Below are 6,042 nucleotides of genomic sequence, written 5' to 3' on the forward strand. Positions count from 1 at the left end.
AGTTAAGTCACATAATTCACACACGAATATCAAAATCGACCTTCAAGTAACACACAATTTCCACATTAAGTCCTTCTAAATCGTTGCAAGAATATGAGTATCTCTACGGGGATATTATCATGATAATAATCTAAGGCTTCAACGATCATACAATTCACACTCAACAACATATTTACAAATCAATTTAACATCATATAAAAGGGGTCAAGTCATAACAAGGTGGGTAAAGCATAGTCTCAATCTAACTTCAACATTCACTAAGTTAAAGGTGTTTGTATACAGGGTGTAACAACGGCTAACCCTCCACACCGTTAATATATTGAATGGATGTCGGGACTCGGTTCCGTTATGTCTTCTAACTATTGGTCGGGTATATATACAGGGTGTTCCAGCGACTAACCCTCCACCCAACCAACACCCATTAGACACACCGGGTTACCTACTAGACCTCATCCGCAATGCGCAATCCACGAGAGCATTAGCTTTCATATGACATAGGGTAACCATAGATTCGTTGATCAGGCTCCTCTATGGTTATCGAATGTTATACGTCCGCTAATGCCATCATTTCATTTTTCTAGGGACAATTAATAAGTTGTTCCAAGATTCCACACATCCACAATTCCTGGTGTATCCCGACACTATTACGATCATCAATTAATAATTTTATCAAAACCCTACAAACTCTGATCAACAAATCCACATATTCCAAACAACTCACATTGCACACATAATTTCCCTATGATGCAAGCTAAATATGAAGTGTTTATGCAATGGTTATAGTCTAGGTCAATCCACCTAATTCTCTACAACCACGGCTTTGATACCATTCTGTAACACCCCAACAAGGCAGAAATATGGGGCATTAATAGACAAGCTCAGCGTGACATGGAAATTAAGTAGAGACAACTAAATGCATTCAAGGATTATAGCAATCCATACATAAGTTCAAATACAAATACAATTATCAGATCAAATAATGCACAAGGAGCACAACACCATCAATAGGTTACCAAAATGGATCAAATGATGGCTCACGGATCCATAAAAGTCCAAGCTCAATCCTATCATATGCAACGCAATCATCCATCGTGCCTTTGATTCACTTGATTACCTGAAAAGTGTACTAAAATGCGTCAACATAAAGTTGGTGAGTTCATAGGTTTTGACTATAAGAAACAAGTATCGGGATAACAACCGTTAAACCTTGATTAACATCATAACGATCACATAACCTTGATACAAACATTAAACCTTGATTAGGTAATTAAATGATCTTATAACCTTGAAACCTTGATTGGGTCATTAAATGATCACAAAAATTGGATGGATTAACGATAACAAAGCCTTGAAACCTTGATTGGATGATTTAATGAACCTCATAACCTTGATACGAACATATAACAACCATACAACCTTGATTCACCAATTAAACGAACACATAACTTTAATACGAGCATATAACAATCATACAACCTTGATTAATGCATAAATGAACACATAAACTTGATATAGTAGTCAATTGATCATATAACTTTGATTACCCAAATAAACGAACACATAACGATAAAACAAACCAAGATAATACTTTGTACACTTTTCACCCCAAAATCACATAAAGAAAAGGGGCTACGAACTCACCTTGCCCGACAATGACGAGTTAATATCGGGCTAGAGTAGTTCAATAACCGTTTCACATCCTCAAATACTACCCTAGAAATATCAAGTGGATGCTTAAATGACAGGTAGGTTCGAGCCAAGGAGGTTAGGAAACAATCTAGGAAGCAAACAGGAAACAAGGTTTAGGGAGTTTTGCATTTCCGATGAAGGCAGAGCAGCAGCAGCAGCCATGGAAACTACAAGCAAAGTCCAAAAATTCTAGTTTAAATTAAAAGCAATTAAATACTTACCCAATTGCCATAACTTATTCCATTTCTCAATTTTCCTCATGATTTCAAATCTGTTGCTGCTTGTTCGATTGAGTTGTGACAATAACAACAATAATAATAATTTTACTATCAAATAGCCCACAAGAATAAATTCAATTAAAGCTAGACTTCTTCGATTTATTAACAAGTTTCAGAATCGACCTATTATGAGAAATGGTGTTGCTAATAGTCAGCGTTCGAGAAGCAAACGATTAAGACCGGTTTCTCATCAGGTATTTTTTATTTCACTGTTTGTGTAACTAATTAAGTTGTATTACATATGAATATATTTAAATAATTTTAAATTAAATTAAAATTAAAAAGTTACTGTCTACTTGTACGAAGCCCTACTAAAGTCGTTTTATCCGGGTTCATTCCTTTGAATAGAATTTATATTTGTTTGAGCCTCACAATAATAAAAGTGTCAAAGTTGAGGTATTTTCCAAGCAATTAGCCATTTTTTTAGTACCTTTAGTAATATTTGTTTTAATAAATATATAATAAATCAAGAAATGGGTGAAACTTTTGTAAAATATACGTTTTAGAATATGAGGAAAAACAGATGGGGGTAACGCGTAAGTTGAGTAGCTAAGTAGGTTACAAATAGATTAAGAAAGTTAGGAAATTAGGGTTTTGTGAGAAAAAACAAATAACAGCAATGGAGGCGCAACAGTAACCGCAACTGGTGTTTTCTAGAAGGCATTGATGCGGTTAATGGTGGGTTGGTTTATAGCTTACATTCGAATTCCAATTTAATGAAGATGTAGAAAATCGTGAAACTTGATCCTCTTGGTAAGGGTGAACAAATAACAATGAAGGCTAGGATGTGGAGTAGCAAATGGTCTGTATCTATGGGTAGGAGGAAATTTGTTATCAAAGATCTTCTGGCTGGTGATTTAACGCTGTTATTGGTTAAGGATAACAAAGAGGAGTTGACAATGCAGGGAAACAACGATGGCTTTGCAGTGCTGAAACATGGTGAAGGTATGGTTGCCTGTTTGATTCTTAATGACAGAGAAAATGTGAAGAGCTTCACTCTCTGTGTTGATCCTAAAGAAAGAAGGGAACGGGTGGCAGCATGTGCGTTGCTGAAACAAATGTACATCAAGAACCCAAACCAGCAGCCCCAAGAGCAGGTAGGTCGGCTACAGTGGCTCTTCCCCGACATGACTTGTTGGGGTGGATGCAGAAGATGCGTTGGTGACGCAACAAATATTGTTTCGGCTATGCTAGATCAGTAAGATTTTGGTTGACAAATTTTTAATAGTTGTTTGTTTATTTTGGATTACTGTTTTAGCTACTTGGAGGATTTTTAATGGTTATCTGTCTTGTTATGAATGTTTGATTCCTTCATCGCTTGTCATGTTTACGTATTTGGATACCATCATAATCAGCTTCATTCAGTTTAAGGTTCTTGTTATGATTAGTTGTCTTTATGCTGATTGAAAATCCTTGAATAATGTTACATTAGCTTATCTTTTGTTGACATGTTGGCTATGGCTTAGAATTGGACGATGCTTATTATCTTTTTGAAAGGTGCTAGAAAGCTTCGTTTAATTGATGACTGTTTTTTCTATGGTTCTCTGTGTTTATATGGAGACCACATTTACATTTTATGTAAGTACTTTGAATGGTTTATTCGAGGTACTTACATCAAATGTAAATGTGGTCTCCATATAAACACAGAGAACCATAGAAAAAACAGCCATCAATTACACGAAGCTTTCTAGCACCTTTCAAAAAAGATAATAAGCATCGTCCTAGTCTTAGCCATAGCCAACATGTCAACAAAAGATAAGCTAATGTAACAGTATTCAAGGTTTTTCAATCAGCATAAAGACAACTAATCATAACTAGAACCTTAAACTGGATGAAGTTGATTATGATGGTATCCAAATACATAAATATGACAAGTGATTAAGGAATCAAACATTCATAACAACACAGATAACCACTAAAAATCCTCCAAGTAGCTAAAACAGTATTCCAAAATAAACAAACAACTATTAAAAATGTCAACCCAAGTCTTACTGATCTAACACAGTCGAAACAAGATATGTTGCGCCACCAACACATCTTCTGCATCCACCCCCACAAGTCATGCTGGCGAGGAACCACTATAGTCGACCTACCTGCTCTCGAGGCTGCTGGTTTGGGTTCTTGATGTACATTTGTTGCAGCAACGCACATGCCGCCACTAGTGCCCTTCTTTCTTGAGGATCAACACTTAGAGTGAAGCTCATCACATTTTCTCTGTCACTAAGAATCAGACGGGCAACCATACCCTCACCCCGTTTCAGCACCGCAAAGCCATCGTTGTTTCCTTGGATTGTCAACTCCTCTTTGTTATCCTTAACCAATAATAGCATTAAATCACCAGCCAACAGATTTTTGATAACAAATTTCCTCCCACCCACAGATCCAGATCATTCGCTACTCTACATCCTAGCCTTCATTGTTATTTGTTCACCCTTACCAAGAGGATCAAGTTTCACGGTTTTCTGCATCTTCATTAAATCGGAACTCGAATGTAAACTATAAACCAACCCACCGTTAACCGCATCAACGATGCCTTCTGGATAAAACACCGGCTGTTGCGGCTGCTGCCCCTCCATTGCTGTTATTTGTTTTTTCTCACAAAACCCTAATTTCCTAAGTCTCTTAACCTATTTTAACCTACTTAGCTACTCAACTGACGCATTACCCCCTTATTTTAACCTACTTAGCAGTGTATTAAAAACAAAGCCCGGAAAAAAACTTATGGCCTCCTAACACCATCGTAGTCTTCTTGTTGGTTTGGTATTTTCACCCTAACTTAACAGTAATGCTAGATGAATCTTATAGTCATTATACTATGGAATATAGATTTGCTACCAAGATTATGATTTCTTTATATATGGATTGTGTGGTATTTTCACCCCAACTTAACAATTTCATGTTGTTATATGAACACTATTCAACCTACAATAATTCTTGCATTGAAAGCTTACAATGACTTAGAATAGTAGTGAAGAATCAGGTGAGTACTAGTATGAAGCTAGTACGAGTAACATGTTTGGTGATGAAGATGAAACTAGTAGGGAAGAATAAGGTGAATAGAGTTGTAACTTAGAATAGTAGTTATTCTTCGTTTTTGATATAACGTTACATGTAAACCATTCTTTTTTTATGCATCAAAGTTAATAGATAATTTTGACCCTTATTACCAATATGCCTCAACAAAGTAGTGTATGGCATATTTTCAAAGTTTGAACTGTTTTGATGCACTCTTATGTTTACTTTTTCAGTCCCTCAAGTCACTAGTCTATAACAATTCATCACAAACATTTGTATTTCCTAAAAATCTCCCCTTTTTGTATGAATTGTCTTTGGTCTTCAAAAAGGAATTTAAATGGCTAAAAGTAATAAATGGATTAGACAAAGTGACACTGTAAGTGGTTGTCAGTTGTGATGTTTTCAGAGGTGTTGTTTCCGGATATGGTATAGTTCAATGTGGAATTCGGATACTGTGAGGATGTGACAAAAGAAATGCGGATATATTGAGTTGGAGATGAATTTGGAGATTGGCAAAAAAAAATTGGGTTTTGCCAAATATGATGGATATTCGGATGTATTGGTAGCAAGATGAATCCGTATGACAGACTAGAATTCGGATATCTGGATTTGTATAGTTTTTGGATGCAGTTTTGTTTTCGGGTATAGTGAAACAGATAAATACATAATTTTTTTTATGCACTATTTTCAATTTAAAAATGAAATAAAAAGATTAGAAAAGAAACACTAACCATCGGCAACATCCTCACTGCTTCCTCAACGCGAACAATAGTATGTGTAATTTCTTCTTGTGAAAATTGATCTGTTTGATGATTTCCATTGTAATAGAACGAAAGAGAGAGCATGAGAGATGAAGATTTGATTTTGATTGAATCAAAATGGAGAAGATGGTTTATATTAAGGGAGTTGGTTTTGGGGAGTTAGTTTTAGGAGTTTCTTTTAACATTTATTATTATTATTATTATTATTATTATTATTATTATTATTATTATTATTATTTGAATGGAGTTATTTTTTTATTTTATTTTTTGACAAGTGTTAGATATTAATGATTCAAATT

The 6,042-nt window shown here is 35.2% G+C and overlaps 1 long non-coding RNA gene across 1 annotated transcript; it reads right to left on the reverse strand.

Moving 5' to 3' along the window:
* Positions 1-891: 891 nt before the first annotated feature.
* Positions 892-5,837, reverse strand: LOC122594361. The gene is made up of 2 exons (XR_006322975.1): positions 5,714-5,837; positions 892-1,114 (listed from the first exon to the last, which is right to left on the reverse strand). It is a non-coding gene; the product is annotated as an uncharacterized LOC122594361 (long non-coding RNA).
* Positions 5,838-6,042: the final 205 nt, after the last annotated feature.

Source organism: Erigeron canadensis, chromosome 3 (assembly GCF_010389155.1).
Source record: "Erigeron canadensis isolate Cc75 chromosome 3, C_canadensis_v1, whole genome shotgun sequence".
NCBI lineage: Eukaryota > Viridiplantae > Streptophyta > Magnoliopsida > Asterales > Asteraceae > Erigeron > Erigeron canadensis.